This window comes from Zootermopsis nevadensis, unplaced genomic scaffold (assembly GCF_977971745.1).
Source record: "Zootermopsis nevadensis isolate Lab colony 2312 unplaced genomic scaffold, Znev_1.0 Znev_ptg000028l, whole genome shotgun sequence".
NCBI classification, from domain to species: Eukaryota; Metazoa; Arthropoda; class Insecta; order Blattodea; family Termopsidae; genus Zootermopsis; species Zootermopsis nevadensis.
In genome coordinates, this window is record NW_028259160.1 from 10902839 (window position 1) to 10923793 (window position 20955).

General features: G+C 40.6%; 1 protein-coding gene across 2 annotated transcripts in view; it reads right to left on the bottom strand.

Annotated features, from left to right (window-relative positions):
- Window positions 1-20955, bottom strand: part of gukh (NHS actin remodeling regulator GUK-holder) — an 80809-nt gene that overhangs the window by 43163 nt on the left and 16691 nt on the right. The gene's annotated exons all lie outside the window — the stretch shown is intronic.

The window sequence follows — 20955 nt, forward strand, 5'->3', positions numbered from 1 at the left end:
AGTTTTGGTCGTCCGAAGTACGTACAATAAATTACAAGTGACAAGGAATGAACATGTCTTTATGCCGTGATTCTTACGTAAAGAGACGGGACATGTAGTTATCTGTTCGACCAAGAAACACAATTCAACATGTTCCTTGCTTCCATACAAGATGAAACACAATTCATCCGTTCAAGCTCGTTCTCCAACGTAAACAATGCATTGTCATCACGTCTGATGAACACAGTCTCCACTAATTCGATTAGCCTGTACGGAAACGTCCGTTGTATTCCTCTCACGGGCAACTGTCTCCTACAAAGTTCTCATTAACTTGACACGACTAATATTTAACATTGTTCAATGCAAGGGACAAGAGATTCCTCGGCAAACTACATACAATTTGACGAGTTCTCACTCTAAACCCATTAATACGGACATACTGAACAGGTTTTGTTGTGGCCTGGGTTTGGAAATTGGTGAACAGGTTGAAGCAGACACTTTCAACATGCGGGTTACATGTTACACTATGCGTTTTGTGAGGGCCATGTAATTCTGTGTCACTTTACATGATGAAAAACAGTTGCTTAAAAACAATATTTGTTAACGTTGTCAGCATTTGGCATTAACTATCGCTCTGAGAGAATGTTTAGCGCAGTGGTTGTTCGCGTACCCCCAGATATAATTTCTCTTCAACTTTGTACCCCCAAAGTTGTTGGTGTATAATTCAAGTTACACATAGTATGTAATCTACATTTAAAATAAATTACATTATTGATTATTCAGTATTTATCATAAAATAATATTTTTTTACAATTTCACGTACCCCCTAAGATGTCTTCGCGTGCCCCCGGGGGTACGCGTACCCCAGGTTGAATACCACTGGTTTAGCGTAATGAAGAAAGCAAAACAAGAACCTGGACTTGTCTTAATGACGAACACTTGGAGGGATGAACGTGAATAGCAACAAATTAAACTTAATATTAAAGGATTAATCAAAAGTGTCAAATATCGCACCATGATTGTATTTTTTATAAATAAACTGCGAATGTGGCCCCGGAGTGAAAAGGTTTGAAAACCCCGTGTTATCGCTTTATCGGGTAGGAACAAAGAAGACATTATGTTACCAAAATGAAATAAAATCTCAGTTTCTCTGTTGGTAATGTCTTTGGTTTACACAGTATATATTTTCTGCAAGCTAGTGACGAAGGCGAAACGCAAGATTGATCCCGGGTACTGGACATTGAATGTAAATTAACTTGCACGCTAAAATGGTTAAACAAGCTTCAAATTGGGAACAGTTTCAAACATAACCTACACGAAAAACCTCAGTCAGGAAAGACGATCTCCAGGCCAAGATTTGGACTCGAGACATTCCTAATACGAAGCAAGAGCGACGCATGAAAATCTGTTGTTGTTGTTGTTTTTTTTTTTTTTTTTTTTTTTGGGGGGGGGGATTCTTTCAGCATAAAACGTGCTAAATGGACACTGAGTTAGCATGTTTTTACTGTTTTCTTTTTGTAGTTGTCAGACAGCGAGGTGAATACAGCCATAATGCAGACTCGTTATTATTAAGAACGACTGAGAGCCACACTCAAAATAAAATTGTAAAAACATTATATGTTGAACTAGTAGACTAGGGGATGGGATTTCGTCCATCCCGATCGGCTGCAAAGTCCAAGCGGTTTACTCTTATCACATCTGCAGTCATCATGCAACTGAAAGGGACGTATCTGTGGAAACTTATGTTTCAGGTACAAAATAAAAATCGAATTTACGTTGGGTGAGTCATCGAGAGACATCTACAGCTTGGAATAGTAATGCTATCGGCACAGTGACATTCTATATTCTGGACACAGGTCAGGGAGTTCAATGAATAGGAGGGCGTGTCTGTGTCTCTGCTTATTGTGTTAATCCAACTGAAACAGCATGACGACCCGTTTCCTGGACCAGCAAACCAAAACGTAATCCATTTTCTCAAATCATTCTCGCACATCACTAAATTTGCGGAATACATGGACTGAAATCCACACTACTCAATTTAACCGCCGAAACTGCCAATCGCATCGGGTAATAAATCACTTAATATTAGCATTTCTTCTCTAAACATTGCAAGAACGACGTGTAGACTTTGGAGCAGACCATTTACCATGTCGTGTTTAGATTTATAAAAAAACCAGCGTAAAGTCTCCACCCATGATAATTTATTTTAACAGAGAATTCAAAACGTACAAACATTAGTTTCCATCACCACTGTAATATTAATAAAGTAGTGATAATACGGATTTTAACACCTCACTCCTGCGCAATCTGAAATCTCTGCGAACACTCGTATTAGAGACTGCTATTCCAGAAATTGCATCAAATGAAGGAGGATAAACTCGGCAGGGCATGGGCGTGGTTGGAACTACATACAGCATTTTGGTCGGAAGAACCGAAGGGAAGATAACCAACCCATGGGAAACCTAGGCATAGATAGGAGAATAATATTAAAACTGATCTTAAAGAAATAGATTGACAGAGAGTGGACTGGATTGAAGTGGCTCTCGATAGGGTCCAGTGAAAATGGTAATGTACTAATTAATAAAATACATTGAAAGTTAACCAACTCAGCAACTATCAGTTTCTCGTGTTCAATGGAGCTACAGTTATAGTCATCATATAGTTGAAGAGCCTTCGAAGTAAAACAAAGAACCAATGAATCTCAGGATGGAGTTCACGGCGTCAGCAGAGTAGAACGCCAAGCCCAAATAAAGAAGTGGTTACTCAACTCGTGCACCATTCGTGGTTGTGAAAGAACATGAAGCGGTTTTGTTGTTCAAGATAATTGGGAGGACCACAATCTTTCTTCGCCACAAATTCTCCTCAAAATTATAAAACAAACAACCAGTAGGATATGCGACAGAGCTGTATTTTTGTTGGTACTACATTCTACTTCCTTAAGGGAAACGATATTCTAAGGGGGGAAAAGAACAATAAACATTTGTGGTATGTATACTCTAAAGAGTTGCCACTGACAAACGCCGAAGGAATACCTGAGAAGCGCTTAAGTTATGACAAAATACGAGCAAATCCTTTATTCAGATAACTGATACGAGACGTGTAAAATGATGGATTTTCATTCTACGCCTTCGTTATTCATTTCACATGAATTATGCAGCAAGTTCTTCGTCATGTACTCCACCCAGTCACTGAATGACTGACTGATTCCATGGTGTGGTCCTTGAGACGCTGACAATCGTTCAATGCTGACGATAAATGTTTCGATGATGAATTGCCTGATGGATAGAAGTCGAGAAGAAACGTTAACGGGCCAGACATTCGTTCGACTGAGAGAGTTCGTGGAATACCAACGACCGTCAAAATAAATTACCCAAGAAAGAGAGTTAACGTCTCCCTGCGTGGGCAAAGTCAGTTTGCTCGTGCGAACAAAAATTCAAGAAAAAGCAACGAGGAAGGAATATAAATACATAATATTTTCAAGTACCTCGTTCGCATTGGTGTTAGATAAAGTGATCGGGTATTGAACTCAGATCTGCTTTACTGAAATCCCCACAATCCTTCCCATCACTTAAACTTGACATTGTGGTTATAACTGCTGCTTCGTATGTTGTAGTTCCGCTGTTCGATTCTGCGGTCACATACTATTTTAAAGAAACAATCTTCATGACCTTAGAACGCCATGGGAGCTTAAAGCTAACAACCATTCGGATGGGCAAGACAGTGTCTCGTCATGGCATATACCTGTCTGCATACAGAAGCTAAACAATACATTCCTCTGTCCTTAATTATCCATTTCTGTTACACAAATTTAGTAAAAAGTTGGTAAAACGAAAGAACTGGAACTCTCTAATTTGTAACTAAAATATATCAACATCAATACAAATGAATGAAAATTCTTAAATGACGTTGGGAGACGTGTATAAATACCACGATACTTTTAAGTCGTGTTTTAAATAAGCAGGGTGTCAAGATTCGGACAGAATTCAACTAACGCAGGATTGCGAACAGTGGCGGTCTTTCGTGAACACTAAATTACTTCGAGGTTCAGGCACACATTGCTTTTAATCAGCTGAACCATTATCACTATCCCTTTCTTAAAATGGCATTGCTACAGAGCGTTATCTATTTACACTTAAGGTAGGCTAAAACAGTGGTATTCAACCTGGGGTACGCGAAGATATCTTAGGAGTACGTGAAATTTAAAAAAAAAAAATATTTTATGATAAACACTGAATAATCAGTAATGTAATTTATTTAATTTATTTTAGATGTAGATTATATACTATGTATAACTTGAATTATAAACCAACAAATTTGGGAGTACAAAGTTGAAGAAAAATTATATCTGGGGGTACGCGAACAAAAAAGTTTGAATACCACTGGGCTAAAACACACAACACCGCATAGGAACGCCACAGGTTAGCCCAGCAATAAACATGACCGCAGCCCATTTAAGGTGCAAGGGAGAAGATCCACTTGCGAGGACTGTTCCCAGTTCAGTGTGACGGAAAAGAAGCACAAGGAAATCACAACACAACCTTGTCCTGTTTTATGGTAGAATGGACAGTTAGATAGGAAGCAGCTGGAGATGAACGGATGTGACGTGTGCGCCAAAAAGACCAACTGTTTTTGTGCGCTGTACCGCAGACAGTGCAAACTCAACCAGATATAATTTAGTATTTTGTCTCATCTTACAAAAATACTGAAGTTTCTCTAAACCGTGAGGATCAACATCCAAGTTGAGAAAATGTATGCACAAACAGGACGGAGTTTTGTATTATTTGTACCACCAGAAGTAAGGCTACTCATGAATTCCAATGGCAAATACAAGCCAGCCCTCGTCGACTGTGGTCATCACGGACGTGATGCTGAAGAGTCCTGTAGGTGGTTATTGACATTTCGGAGTAACCAAATACAAGACATGGATCCCCAACGTTGTTACTCCGGAGGGTTGTACGACGCCGAAATTCGTACTTCATAAACACGTGAGAAATGGCGAAATGGCAGTAGAAAAAATTTTCTGCTGTTTAGAATGGATGAGTTGTGTCAGCTTCGTCTGCAAAGTGACTGGCTACATTCTGAACTGGGGTTCGATTCCGCGGAGAAAATTCCCTTCTCACTATGAAGTGAGTACTGGGCTTGTTTTCCCAGGAAGTTGATTGCTAACCTCTTTCTAGAGCCGAGGTTAAAATGCAGAGGAAAGGCACATTGTCTCTGCCTAACACTGTGCAATAAAGGCGCATAAGGAAAGCAGAGGAAATTCTTGATCTCTGTACTTTCTAGCGGTGACTGATCGGTTTGATAATCAAGAACAGAGACTCTAGTATTCACTAGATAGGAGACTGGGTGATCGTGAAGAGAAACTGTCCCTGCTAGGAACTGAAAGCAGGTAACCCAACCCACAATCAGAAACTTAGTGACAAAGCTACTCCGGCGGTATAACCATTATTATCAAGCATGTTACAGGAAGCCCCTATATAAAATAAGTTGACCCGTCGACACTTACAGATACTCAATCTGATTCGATAATTTTGTATCGATTGGTTGGTACTTGCTACATGGTTTGAAATATCCGGCGGTATGCACCTACAGGTCGCTGTGGGAACAGGTTCTTATTTTCCAATGACTCAACTCCAGTCAGTCGGGAACCTCAATACCGAACAAGTTTCCCTGTAAGGAAACCTCTACAGGCTTGTCCGTGAGATAACTACAGATTCCTCAGACGCATGAAGGCATATTCTCAGGGGTGAGCACCCACGAGCTCCAGAGTAAGTTGGCTGAAGCGACAACGCTTCTGATTTGCATTTGGGGGCAACCCGTCGCAAAAACTTCCAAGTAAACAGAATCACAGAATGTGATTACCCACTGACGCCAACGGACTCCCAGAACATTTCTGAGGCACAACCAACCTCCTCCGGGGGAACTTCCCCTGAGCGTAGAAGTCATGAAAATGTATCCCTGAACTTTATACACACATTTGTGGCTTTGTACTTTGGCACGAAGCTACCTACATCTTCACTTTTTTTTACTTGTAAAAAATCTTATGCACTCCATACAAACCTATATGCACTCTTACTGTTATCACTGTAGAACGTGTCATTTAGGATTCTCTACTTGACTCCGTTCTTTTACGACTCTGTATTAACTGCTGGAGATATTCATAGTTAAATTATTAAAATAATGAGTGGTGAGGCCTGTATTTTCGTCAAATTAAAGAATTAGCTTTCTGGGGTTAAAATAAGAAAATTAAAGACTGTCAGTTCCTGACAGCAAATCGAACATGGTAACACAATTCTCAGAGTACTAGTCAGACATGTCACAACTGTGTTAACCCATTCGCTGCTTTAAAGAATATTAGAATGTAAGGCATCTGATTACAACCAAACACGTCAAAATACATCGACTGTAACGCAGGCGTCCTTGCTCAACGATTTACTTTGAATATATGATGTTTAAAAGTTAAAAAATGTGCTCAGGAGAATATTTGAGTAGGTGACATAACCGACGGATAGAGAAAATGGCATAATAAGCAGCTGAATAATTTGAACTGTTTACCACATTTCACTGAGGCAACAAATCAAGGACGATAAGAAGGGAAGGACATGTAGGATATGAGAAATGCATACAAAATTTTAGTCAGAAAACATGAAAATAATAAATCACTAATCGTAGATGAGAGGATAATATTATATGGAGTTTAAGTGGAGAAGGCTGTGAAGCTGTGGACTGTATTCAACTAGTTCAGGATAGTAGCTCTTGCACAATCAGTAATTAATATTAACTTTCAGGTTCCATAAACGCGGGAAATTTGTTGACCAGCTGAGCGACTGAAAGAACTCTCGTACATGGAATCAGTGTTATTCTAGAACATGCACATTCAGCTTTTATGTAATAAAATAATTAGTTTTAACAACGTAAATATTCTTAACTAGTTATAAGTTCTTCGACAGCTATACCCAGTTTCTTGTTCAGCTTATAATCTATAGTGGCCAAAAATTGCATGAAACATATTACAGATAAATTTAGTATCCTTAGAGTTTTCTTTTTATTATAATTAACGTGTAGACCTCGCAGTAAACCAGCGAAATTAGACCCAATCGAAGAATCCACTTAGGAGAAGAGTATTGGTGTCGAGAGCGTATCGAAGGGGTTTGTATAAGTTCGTGTATATTTAGTAAGAGCTAGTGAAGGCTACGGGGAATTCAGTTCATCTGCTACATATTTAGTTCAAATGTTACGAGGCTTTGAACTAGGTCAAATGATTAGGATCATTATCACATCCAAGACTTAGACCTAAATCCCAATTGCCTCGTTAAAAACACGTATGCCTAACAGGAGAACCTCGCCGGCCATGAAAATAACATTAATCAGCCACAAACGACGTTATATTTTGAAAGAGAACATTTTGGGCAATCCTGTTACCGTCATCTCTACACTCCAACTTCTAGACTCTCTCTTCACCACTGTTTCTTGTCTATTCTGGCTGTAACTGCGACAAGAGTATTTAATTACACAGCATTTTTATTTCTTCATTCCCCAGGTTGCTTCCAAAAAGAGAAAGCAATAAACTGGACGCAGTCTCTTAACTCCATGCAGAAGTCCTTGATAAGCCAATAGTTGTTCAGCTATTCCATAAATACCCGAAGGTTAGAACCCGCCACCGGTCCCCATCAAATTCTATCTTGAATCCGGCTAGCTAAATGGTTACATCAGGCACCATGATAAAATATAGGCACAATCAAACATCCGCCCTGCCGTGAATTTTGCTAACAAGTGCCAGACGCAACGATTCATTTACAAGTCACCGGATCCATTAATAAGTATGTCGATACACCGTTACACCAAAACTACCTACACAATATTTCCTATCACGGACAACCTTTCAGACCAGGTGTGTAAATTACAACTTACAATAAACGTGACAAAACTTTTAGTCTGGAACCACGACACGGAACTTGAAAGAAACACGCATAGAAACCCATATGCGTGTTCAGGCAGTCCCCGCTCTTAGAAATAAGTTACATTGCTGGAGAGAGTTCGAAAAGCGAGTCGCTGTTTAGCGGTATATACTAATCACAGCATCCAGACATGGAAACACTGCAGTCCACGTTTCGGGTTCGAAGAGAAGGTCATTACAAATCGCAATGTAAAATAACACACTCAGACCCTACTATTTAGAGGCCTTCAAACTACAGCGTTAATGGTAGTCTTCAAAAGCAATGTCTGAAGACGCCGTCACCATAGTAACCATTAAAGGCCACAAATGTTACAGTAAGATCAATAGTATCGAAAATCAACCCTAAATCCAAAGTCTGCGAACTTTGTACGTGCATTCAAAATCTTACAAAAAAAATAGGAGCAAATGTAACTTGAATCTGAAGATGGCTGTCTTCTGGATTGTTGCGCCGTGTAGTCTGGTTGAAGTTCACTTACGTTTCAGAGGTCATTACTGTCTCCATCATCAGGACTGCCGCCGTGAAAACCTCAAATCCTACATAACTTGAACCTACCACACATCAGACGTTCGGCTAGTGTCCTAATAGTAGGAGTTATGAGGTTATTTCTACCAATCTGTCCGGGTAACAAGATCGTGACCCCTTGCAGCAGAGTCCGCCAGTGCCTGTCTCATTACCCCGCCCAATTAACTAATCATAATTGCAGTACCCAGCACTGTATACATGTTGCCCAACTCCACAGCGTACGATTTCCCCACTGACTTGGTAATCAACGCCTGCAGAAATCATAACCCTTACTGGTGGCTTTTGTGGTTCACTTGGTACTTGCAGGAAGCTACCTTAATCAGCACCAGACCCAAATTTGTCTGCACAAATCTATATAATACATATTTAACGTAACATTAATATCTGCCTCGGCAGAAAGAACTCACTGAAGAGAACTCGGATGAAATACAGAGCGAAAGAAGAGAGTGAAAAATACTTAAGAGAAAGAAACAAAAAAGGAGGAAATGAACGAAAATGAATGGGAGATAGAATGAGAGAGAGGGGGGGAGGCAGAATTAAAGGAGAATCGAAAGAAAAACGAACGACCCAAAAGCAAACAGGAATAGAAAGGAAGAGAAAATAAAATAAACAAAAAAAGACAAAATTATAATATTGTTCTAGGATATAAGCCCTTCTTTCCGCAATGTCAGTCGCCACGATGTGTTAATTGCCGTCATTGTCCTGTGAAAGGAGAAGATTAAGATTACAACAGAAAAAAAACTGCGAAGGCGGAAGTGACGCAATACTTGACACACGAGGATGATTTGACATGACCTTCTGATTGGTATCACACATCCACAAGTAAATTTTTCTTCCTAGCAGAGTTCTTTACATTTCTATCCAGATCTTTGCAGAATGTAACGTTATGTGAGATCTGCACCAGCTGTCGCTTCGCCTATTTCGTATCATGCACAGACAACACCAAAACACTGGCTTAACTGTTTCAAAAGCCCAGTGCCACCTGCTTTGATAATCAAGCATTTTGCCCACGCGTCGTATTTACTTATTTCGTTTGATTTTAAATAAATAAAATAGGTTATTTCCCTGAACAGCTGGTCTGCAATGAAGAAGTGCTGTGTTTTCGTCGACGTAAGAACTGAAGGCAACAAAATCGAGCTTCAGTTTCTAAGGATTATTAAATGTTTGGTTGTCCTGTAATTCGTAGGGTATGTTGAATGGTGAGCCCTCGAGATGCTCCGCATAAAATTTGCTACTGGAGGAAAAAGAAAATACCGGGGCGCGAGACATCGAAAGGCCCAATGGTAGTCACTGAGCAAAACAGTAACCTATATATTCACACCAAAAGGCGATAATGTATTCGCTACGATAGCGAATGTATTTCTGGAACATCGGAGTGGCAACTGACGGTTCAAACCTATAACAAAGTAACTAACAGGAAGACGGAGAAAATCACGTAATTAATACCTTCATATTTCGTAAGATGCACAACGGAAATTAAGAACCTGTCCATTATGTAACTTCCTTTCTGGAGCGTGTAAACGTCTTCCTCAATTTATTTCCTTATACCCTCAATCTATAATCCCCGATGAGGAATTTGAAGGCCCCTCTACTTCCTCAAAATGATTAAAATATCTGTGAAGCTTTAAGACAATGTTTGATATAAGACAATATGACATTTTTAAAAGAACAACTCGAGCTGACATACTGACGGATCTGTTGCACGATGTGGATCCCGGTAAGATGTACAAGGCTGAACAGGAAATGTATCGTCATCAGGAGGTCCCTAATTATAATTACAACCAAGGTTTACACTAGCCATTTTATAAAACTGTCGAGGTTCCAGTTCAGCTTCATGAAAAACGATATACTGCAGACAAATGTCTGACAACTTTTTGTGGATAACGATACCAAATTTAATCGAAATTCATTCAGTAATTTCGAAAAATAAATATGCGGACGGATAGGCAGATAAAAACTCCTCATTATGCATTAATTTTATTCACCTCCTACAAAGAACGTGCAAAAGCTTGCTTTTAAGTAAAGTCATTATTCTTCTTTTCTCCTTAGGACAATGGTCTCAAAGAGTGCAAGAAGCTCATCATCTTATTGACGTCCATGAGGTCAGAGAACAACTGGATTCATAAAGGACTAAACGTGACATCCTTTTCTGTGATCTAAGTAACAAGCAGTTACAGAACAAAGCCTGCGAGTGAGTGTCACCCATGGTAGAAGTGTTCTCGTAAAAATGAGATTAAATTCGTATTTTTCTTCCCGTAGATTTATCTTTAAATACATTTCTGAGAACTGACAATTATTGCAAATGTTATAGTCGCCCATACCTGTTCGTCGTTAGGGCAATCGCCCTGATGATGGTGGTAGCAAGCAACTTTGAAACGTCGGTAAACTTCTAGCACACTACACGGCACAACAACCCAGAAGACTGTTTTCATTTCGAAACATGGTGGGAGTTTCTATGGTGATGAGTTGTTAGTCCCCCATGCCCAACCAACGAGCTGGACGTACATTTGAAGCTACCGTCCACACCCTGGAGGCCGTCTCCACCACCCACAACCTGAAGACGCGCCATGCTGTGCTGACAAGGTTGACACTTAACATGGGGGGTTTCAACTGCAAAAGTTTGTGTGGACTGACACAGATAGATCATCATGAATGGCGAGTACGTAAAAAAAAGATTCGGAAGGGGGCGATCACGGTCATTTCAAACGTTCGATATGACAGCTGGTAAACCGGTTCATTTTGAACCGGGTTAACTCCCAAATACGAGTGTAGATCCTTGCAGCTCGGTACACCTCCAAAAACGCAACCTTGAAGTACGGCTGTGACAAATGAACTTACGTAAGGTCCAAACATCCAGATGTATGACTTAAAATATATCATAAAAGCAACGACTACCTGAAACGTCGAAGATACATCGGCGAACGTGTTAATTGTCTGCTGAAATTTTGGAAAAAAAATATACAAATGTCTAATTAGTTCTGACAGAGTAAATAATATAAAGTAACACGTCTGACGCCTCTTCGTCTGTTGCTGTCGCTTGTCGTCTCCTTCTTCTTATGAGGCAAACACAACGAACTTCACAGAGCTCAATCGTTCTTGAGAAACATAACAGCAGGTGCACAATAAGCAAGTTAAGAAATTCCCCGCATTCCATAGGAAACACGGTTTATTACCGCACTCTCAAAAGCCCGCCACTAGTCTCTAACCTGAGTCAGATAAATCCAAATCACCATCCAACACCATTTCTCATCTCTTTCAATATTAGGCCTACCCCTCCATCCACGCCTATGTCTTCAGTGTGGCTTCTTGCGTTCAGGCTTTCCAACAAGAATTCTGAAAGCATTTCTCACCTTCCCCACCCTCTGAAACTGAAGCTCATTTAAACAACACTTAAACATGAAGTTCTTAGATCAAATAAATTGGTTTAAGAAAAGTAATTGTTGTTTATTCTGAGAATCATACGAAACAAAAATACTCTTATTACCACTTCTCCCGTAAGTCTTGGCGTATCGCCGTTTAGAGCCATGGCCTGACGGAAATAATTTTCTGTGGCTTTCACTATCACAAATGTTATTTATTTTATTTAATCAATATTTGTCACAACACAGGAATTCAATTACATGATCGTTTTTCACCAGTTCGCCACTGACAGCTTTCTCCTGATCCAAAATACCTGTTATGCAAATTGCACTGCACATGACAACAGACCTAAGAACTGTCAAGTAAAAAAAAATAGACAAAAAATTTTAAATAGAGACGAGTGTACTCCACACGGACCCATACGAATTTGAATGTGAAATAACAGGAAAGTTACACGCGTGCGCGGGAATATGCTTTTGTTCGCCAGACTCACCCTGCCAGCTGATAACCGCCATGTGTCTAAGCACAGTCTAACGGTCCCATCGCAACTACCTTTTTAAATAAAGAGGAAAATATTAAGTTTAAAGTGGGATCTGGGCAAGAGGTGAATTAACGAGCCGTTTAAGTCTTGGGAGAGAAAGAAATGCATGCAAAATTATAATCCGAATACCACGAAAGCACGTGGTAGGTGAATGCGGTAGAAATTCAAAACTGCGAAGCAGACGAGACCACTCAGAAGACATAGGCGTAGATGGGGGGATAATAAATGCATCTTAGGGGAACTAAATTGGATGGTATGGATTGAATTCATCTGCCCAAGGACAGGACCAGTGGCGGGCTCTTGTGAAGTGGGTAGGGTTCCTTAAAATCCAGATAATTTGACTAGCCCAACGTACTACCTTCTCATGAAGGACTATGTTCCATGGAGTTAAATCGTTGTAATAATTATCCATGAATATAATACTTTTTAATATAATGTCACCTCGAGAGAATCATAAGGAAAATCGCCATAGAAATGCGTTATACGGCCGTCTCGAGATCCGAACACCAAAATTCAGAATGTTCTACTCTGGTGACGTTTACCCCCAGAGTCACGGAAGATCAAATCGCCGGGTGGTGTATATGACCCCGCGACTAGAAGGGTCACGGAGACATATGACTGCCGGCATTTCACACTGTCAAATTACACCGTTCCATCATCCCACGGCACGTGACTAGACTTTAGTGTGCTTAATTACCTCATGATGCTCTGTCTGACTGCACACCATCATAACACTGGTCTGGGTCTGAGAGGAAGGTCCTTTTTTTCACGTCGCTTATTCCATTCAGTCACACAAAACACAAAGATAAGCCGGACAGCTCTGTTAGTGTTTGGCTATCGACCGGATGACCGGAATTCGATTCCCCATAGGGGCAGGTACTTATAATTCCCTTGTTACCACGTCCACACTGGCCACATAGTCCTTCCCCAAGGGATGTCGGAGGCTTTTCAAAGGGTTAAAGGACGCGCCCTGCGCGTGGTAACAAGGAGCCCACTTAATATGGATCAACGGGAAGGAATGGGATGGGAGATTTAAACTGATCTTGGAAATAATGATTGTAAGAATCGGAAGTGGATGGCACTGACTCTGGATTGTGTCCAGAGGCGAGCTTTGGTGCCAGTGATGTTCGAAGCATCGGATTTCACTACCAGTGTTTGTCACACACGTATACAGTTCATTTATTACAAACAAACAAGGAGGGAGAACGTGACATTTGAGGTTTTCACAGCGACGTGCATGGAAATGGCTGTCTTCTGGGATGTAGAACACGTAGTCTGGTAGAAAACGACCAACGTTTGAGAAATGCTTACTGCCTCCATCACATGTGTGAAATTAATCTTCAAGAAGGTAACACGTGATATTTGAGGATTTCACAAAGACAACATCGCTGCCTCTGTTATCACAGTGGTCATTCATCTTCAAGGAGTTGGTACGAGAGGTATTTAGATGGCCGGTTTCTGGGATCTAGCACCTTATGGTTTGGTAGATACTGACCAACTTTCAGAGGAGCTTACTGCCACCATCATTCGTGTGGTCGATAACGTTCCAAGGAAGTAGCAAGTTTTCAAAAAACAAAACTGAAACCAAAGTGCACGAGACGAGGCTCAGAATCCTGTGCGTTAAGTGCATCTTGCATTCTCAGCCGTGTTCTGTAACACCCATGAAGCCACAGCAAGCAGAAACAGAAGTACTTAGTGATACGACTACGTGCGCTCTCCACACCGAGCGAAGTCCGTTGACTCATGTGACAGTACAAGAGGGCTTACCGAGCAACTTCTTGAAATTGGCACAATTAAATTGGATTCGAGTAACAGGACCTCGGTTAAACAATTTAAACACGACTGACGTATGTTCTTCTAAGTCTTGCTTTCGTAACAGTGGTACTCCATACACTGAAACACATCAGATAAAATGCATCATTAGACACCTACAGCATACCTGGCGCTCGCGACGAGCGTAAGCTCCAACTATTTGGCTACAAATGCCTGAAGATGGCTAACGATGCATTTTATTTTATCGGCTGTCCTGTATTCGTGTATGGAGTACCACTGAACGACGAAAAGTAAGCCAGAAAATGTTTCATTTGTTTTCGGAAGTGTCAGCCGGCAAAAACATTTAACATGAATATTACGCCCCTGCTTTTAGGCATTATAATCTGAAGCAAGAGTCGAACAATGATAGGTTTATGCACGGACAGCACAACCTTGCAGCTCGATGCTACAACTCGCTAATCGCCAGCCGTCTTGCTCGAATCCTACAATAGAGTAGTGTTACCAATATTGCATGAGGATGCCAGCAAAATTCTACTGACGCCACAGCGATCGCACTGCAACAGCAGCATGACAAAGCGAAAACCTTTAGAGTGTAGTTTATCTCCAACCACAACACATAAACAATAATTTTTTACAAATATAGTCGTTTATGTTAGGATTCATTCTGACGAGTTAAGACACGGTTTTAGTCAATGCATCCTCCAAACTAGCAATAACATTAGCTTAACCATTGTAGCCGAAGCTGGTCTATTTAAAAATTCAGTTAGCACCGCAAAGAAAACACGTTTCTCCTTTATAAAAAACTTTAAACTCACCGCTGTCATAAAATTTAGACGTATGTGTAGTCGGTTCAATTAAGTTCTGAATTTCGCAACAGATTTCCTTATATTAGATTTAATATTATTATTCCATGTCCGCCTGATCTGAAAATCAACTGGATACTGGAACGGATTCCTGTTACTAGCATCTGATCTGCCACAAATTTTCTCAATGAAATAGAGAAGAGAAGTCGAGGAACGATGCTATGAACAGTTTTCAAGCAGAGTTTTTAGAAAAATTACCGACATTCCACAACACTGACAGCACATCTCACTTCGAGTAAGATAAAAGCTTAATAAATATTGGATGACGTAAATTAATGATGAAAATAATCTCAGGAAAGGGCGAGAAAAGCAACCACAGCATCTAACATGAGCTGACAAGTGACGGCAGAATTCCGTTTACTAGATGCAGAGGGAGCCTCCAACGGAAAAAGAGAAGCGATGAAAGACAGGAGAAGAATGTGAAAGAAGATGTAAGCTGAAAATTATAAAAGGGAATAAAAATACTAGGTGACAGACACCTATGCATCCTCCGTCTAAAAAATTAACTTCTCTTTCTGTGCAACTTCGGCTCTCTGGCGAGAGCCGCGTCGAAGGTTTGGTGTTAACGAACGTTTCGGCAAATATTACAGCTGCCATTTTCAAAAGCCCGAGTTGAACACTGAGCTACTGCCGTGACAACCTACGGACAAGAATTTCTTTTACTGCACAAATTCCCTACTTATTTCATTCTTTTCCTTCCGCACAATCTTCCATCTTTCTATTCCTATTCTACCTTATTACACTCAGTTTCTTTCTATTCTACTCATTGCTTCTTACTTATTTTCCCTTTTGGTAATATATTTTATCTTATATTCCCTTTCTTGCTTTCTTCATTCTGTTCCTTTTCTCCATCTTTACTTCCCCATACTTCCTTTCACCCTTTGCCTACTTTCTTTCCTCTGCTTTTTTCCATCTTCTTTATTTACTGATCGTTTTCATTGTTTCCCCTTCCCACCCTTCTTACTCGCTTTTTCTTGTCCTTTCCTCATATTATTATCAATATTAGTGTTTATTAGTGTCTGCCTTTCAACAGGCTCTTTGCTGCTTGCAAACACTCTTAACAGTTGTAATACTTTTCAAAATGTCTTCACCTTATACAGGAAGTACAACCCCATTTCTCCTTTCCTTTTTCCAGTCCGAAACTACACAAACTATTTCTTCCATCTGTTGCTGCTTATATCCACCCAGACTTTCCCCTCATGTCAAGAAATACACGTACAATCTTCCTTGCATTCGGTCCCCTGCTATTCAAAGGACGCAATTTGTCCGTTTACCTTGTCATCTCTTCATATCATCTGCCATTTTGTTACTATTTAAAGAATTGTTTTCCTGTCTCTCAAGTCACTTCTGTCTCGGCCATTTCTGACGTCTAAGCCCCCTGAAGGCCCAGCACTCAACGGCCGTAACATTCCGATAACTGCACGGAGCAGAATCCTAATTCAAAGCTAACAGTTGCTCAGGTGGTCAATAAATGCCCTGCCTTTTGAGAAATCCGAAAGTTCGTTGTTCACAAAATCTTGTCACTGAACCCCATTCACCTGAAACCAGTCCACCACACCTTCATACTTTATTTCTTGAAGATGTATCTTGTAACACATCCACGTCTAGGTCTTGCAAGTGGCTTCTTCTCTTCTGTATTACGAGAACAATTTTGTAATAACTCCTTAAATACTCCATGCGTGTTACATATCCCCACATCCAATCCTCCTACATTCAATGATCCCAATAATAATTGGTGAAGAGCATAAACCATTACGCTCCCCATAAGACAATTTTCGCCATCCTGTTACTTAATCACTCGGGTCGAATTATTCCCCTCACCAAATTGTTGTCAAACACTCAAGAAGTATTCTTCCCTAAGCTGAGAGACAGTTTAAAACGCATAAGAAACCAGAAAAGTTGAAAAGACATTTAAACAGCTACAATGAAAACGCATGGCGTTACGACCTCAAGAGCATAAATCCTACGAAGGAGCTCGGTTAGAAGGAAACGCTGCGAGAGCAGAAAGACTCAGGAAGTATGTCCGCTTTCAGCAAGACTTTTATTTTTGCAGGTTATCCTGGGGGAACTGCATTTTCGAGGAAATGTTGATTTGCTCCCTTCTATTACGCCTTCACTCTAGGGTTTTCCTCTTGGCTCTCTCACGGCAACTCTACCAACCTTCTAAGGTTACTTTACTCCCCTGCTCTGGCGCATTCAAAACGAAGCCCCTCTCATATCACCAGTCGAACAGCTCTTAATGAACCGAGGGGCAAAGTCCGTCAGTGGAATAACGCGAAACAGATATGGTTTTATCTTCGCAACTTCTAGGTCTTGCACAGTGAGGGTCTTCTTTAACACAGACGTGGAAGGCGAAAATAAAGCGTGCATAGGAGACTAGAAATGAGCATTGCTGCCAGACAAGCTACACGGTCATCTGCTGAACAGAATGCAGGACAATCATATGAAAGCTGATAAAATCCTCCTGAAGTGTGGCAAGTTCAAACATGCCGACTGCGGGTGTGAAATTGCAAGTAACACGTCTGCACAACGTTTGTTTGCAGTAAGCCAACAGGTTTCTAGCTCCGATAATGTTTTTGTAATCGGTGCGTTACTGATAAACAATTAGCAACGCCTCTCGCTACATCGATCCGGAGACTACAAAACTCCTTCAAACTTTTGTGTTCAGTCAGTAGCTTGCAGTGTTCCGCTCTGTGTTTCTGGAACCGAGGAAAAGTTATTCTCAAGAGGAAGAATTATTTTTGCGTTAATAATTTATGGCCGAAGCCCGATTCCTCAGCCTACCCAAAGCAATGGACTTTACAACCCTCCTGGGGACTATTGCCAGTGCCCCACATCAGACTGGACCGTAGACGACTCTACAGAGGAGCATGATGGAACCAATGAACATTCCCAAGATGGACAGCTATCTCCTTATGAAGGTGTTTGGAACATTTTAAATACCGGACCTCCTTGTTTCAGTTCGGTTCGTTTTTCTTGTGTCCCATTTAAAAAAGGAAACTACTGAATCGACGAAACTAGAATTTTACTTGTCTCTTTGTAATAATGTTTTACTATATGGTTTCAAGGAAAGAGCATGAATTTTATCAAATATGGCCCTAAATCCAGACAAATTGGTCAATGCTGCATAAGGTAATGATCGCTGTTTACTCCGAATATCACACGAAATCCATACACTCTGTGAGAGTTGCACAATACTAAAGCAGGTGGTACATGTTACCAAATGTAAGTTACGGGATAACAAAATAAGTCAATAGAAAAATTTTCGGCAAAAAACAGCGAATCATATGAAACTATAATTCGCAACCGTCTGAATGAAGGCCCGGCCTTAATGGCCATCCGCCGAGGTCACAATGACGAGCATGCATGCCACTACATCCAAGAGAGCTGCCGCCAGTGTAGCCAGATAGCAAGCTGAAATCAGGTTTGGAATCCGGATCCAACCGACGGCAGTTACAGAATCATGAGCTACGTTTATCGCATCATAAAACTGGAATCGGCTAACGACTTTCTGATACATTACCTGAAGTAATTTAACTGTTTAGAGAAAGTATAAGTCAAGACGGGCTCTTGTGAACAAACTTCACTGTTAGTAGTCTAGCCAGAGGACTGCAAGGTCAATATGATTTGAGGTTCTCGAGGCGGTGAAGATGTCGATGTCCACAAGACTAACATCGCGGCCAATAACGATTCCTACCAGGGATAGTTGTTCAGTGGAAGAAACCTCTGACCCTTGTTTGTTCACTGCATGCTTTTCCCCTACTATGCAATCTGCAATCTCGAAGAAAAAAAATTCGTCCATGAACTTTCACTGTCATTCCCATTTCCAGTCAATGTTGTGACCTCTATTGGGAGGTCAAGAAAATGGCGTAGCTACGGTTCTGTTCTTAGGGAAGTTAATTCACGCAAATTTATATTCGGAAAACCTGTACGAAAGAAACCTATGCGCAGGCGGGAAAAAGGTATCTGTATCAAGGAAAGTGGGTTTGGACTGGATTTACCTCGCTGAGGATTGGGTCCAGTGGGGGCAACTGTCAACATTGTAAAGATCCTTCAGGTTTTGTAAAATACAGAGGTACTCTGCTCCATGGATTGAGTGCAATGGCTTATAATTTTCCACGCTTACTATGCAACCCCATAGGATATTTGTAACTTGGTCACAATTCACTCGCATTAAGCTAACGTGATGGTCCCAACTGGACATGCTCTACCGTTAAGATTATTCCTCAATCCTTAATCCTGATGATTATTTGTTATTACAGACGCTACCATCTAAATGAAAGGCATCGTCGTTCGAGAGTGTGGTCTAGACAGTTACAATAGATTCACAAACACTATCACTTCAGACTCAGTTCGGCGAAAGTACGGGTAACATGAAATTGTTTAAAGAAAACTGAGCAATACACGAACCTGTTTGCGAAGCGGCATTCTTAATGAACTCCCGTTCAATAAGCAGTCGTCATTTACAACCAGCGAGCGACAGATTGCCTATTGTGTCAGGAATCCTGCAGCTGAACTTGTACTGCAAGAATGCTGGAATGGAAGTGAACGACCTCTGAATTACATCGATACTTATGCAACACGAGACCATTTGTTTGTTCAGCGACTTTGATAAAACCGGAAACAATTAATCGATTAAAGGAATGCCACACAAATGTGTGTGTGTTACTTAGCCACTAGAACAACCTTCCACCTCCAAAAGCAAAGGTGCTATTCCTCGAGATTTAAATAGTGATAATTCAGATACGAAAAGGTGAAACAACTGGAAGGGGTCTACCATCACAGAATACCATAGCGTTGTAAGCATTCATGCCTAAACTGAGACATGAAACGGCGACTCCGGTCACTGAGGGAATAAATCACAAGTATTAACACTTCTATTTGTTAATTACCAACAATTAGGTATATACCGGCTTTTGTACCTTTTGTTTTATCGTCGTATTAACATCCGACGAAACCAACAATTACGAAGTCCCACCAACGTAATTTCCCACTCTTTTTCCCCCGGTGAAGTTGAAAAAGCGTTGTTAAAACTCCCTGAAAGTCTCAGAACACTGGTTTTAAACAACTTCCCTGTGTATGAAGAGGATCCAAAGGAGAAGCTCAAATGTTCAAGTCTGTTTGATTTATCACACCGTATCCTTCCTGGTTATGGTCCTCCTATAATGCACGCTTGGTAGAGAAGGCAGAACAAGCTCTCATACTGATTTAACGAAATCAGTTACCAGCAGGCGTCCTTTATTTGTGATTAGCATTTGCCTCTCAGATGTGGCCAGTATATTTAGCAGCTTTTTTTTAATTTCAGTACAGAGGCACTACAACAAATTATATTCGTCGGATGAGTGGTCAATGTTTTTAATCAGGACATTCAAACACGTCACGATTCCAAACACAGCGCTTTCTGTGACGTCGCCCGGGTGGCAGATACCCTGCGCCAACCGCACTCAAGCACCCTTAGGGCGGTATCACACTAGGATGCCATGGCAGCGACACCAACAGCGATGCCATGGCGTCCAGCTGCCAGAAAAAGACGCCAGACAAGCTGCCAGCTTTCGACGCCAGTCGAGCGAACAGATGGATCAACATTATGAGATCACGAAATGAAGGGCTATTAGCAAGGAAAAATGTCCACTTTTATCACTTTTGAGAAAATGAGATTTACCTTTATCAAAACTACATACCTGGAGTGAATTTCAATTCTGTAACACAGAAATAAGTAAAAAAGAATTCTCCATACACACACTTTGCAAGTCCATACCATTATTGAATTTGAAATATTTCAGTTCTTGCAAATCACATGTAATATTACATGAACAAACTTTATTTAATAAAACATTATAAAAGCAGGTTTCTTCTTAATTCACGTTATTTGCGATATATAGATAGATATATAGATTGCTAAACAAAAAAACTTATAAATCAAGTTGCCATATTGGAAAGCGGCCCCACAAATAAAGCC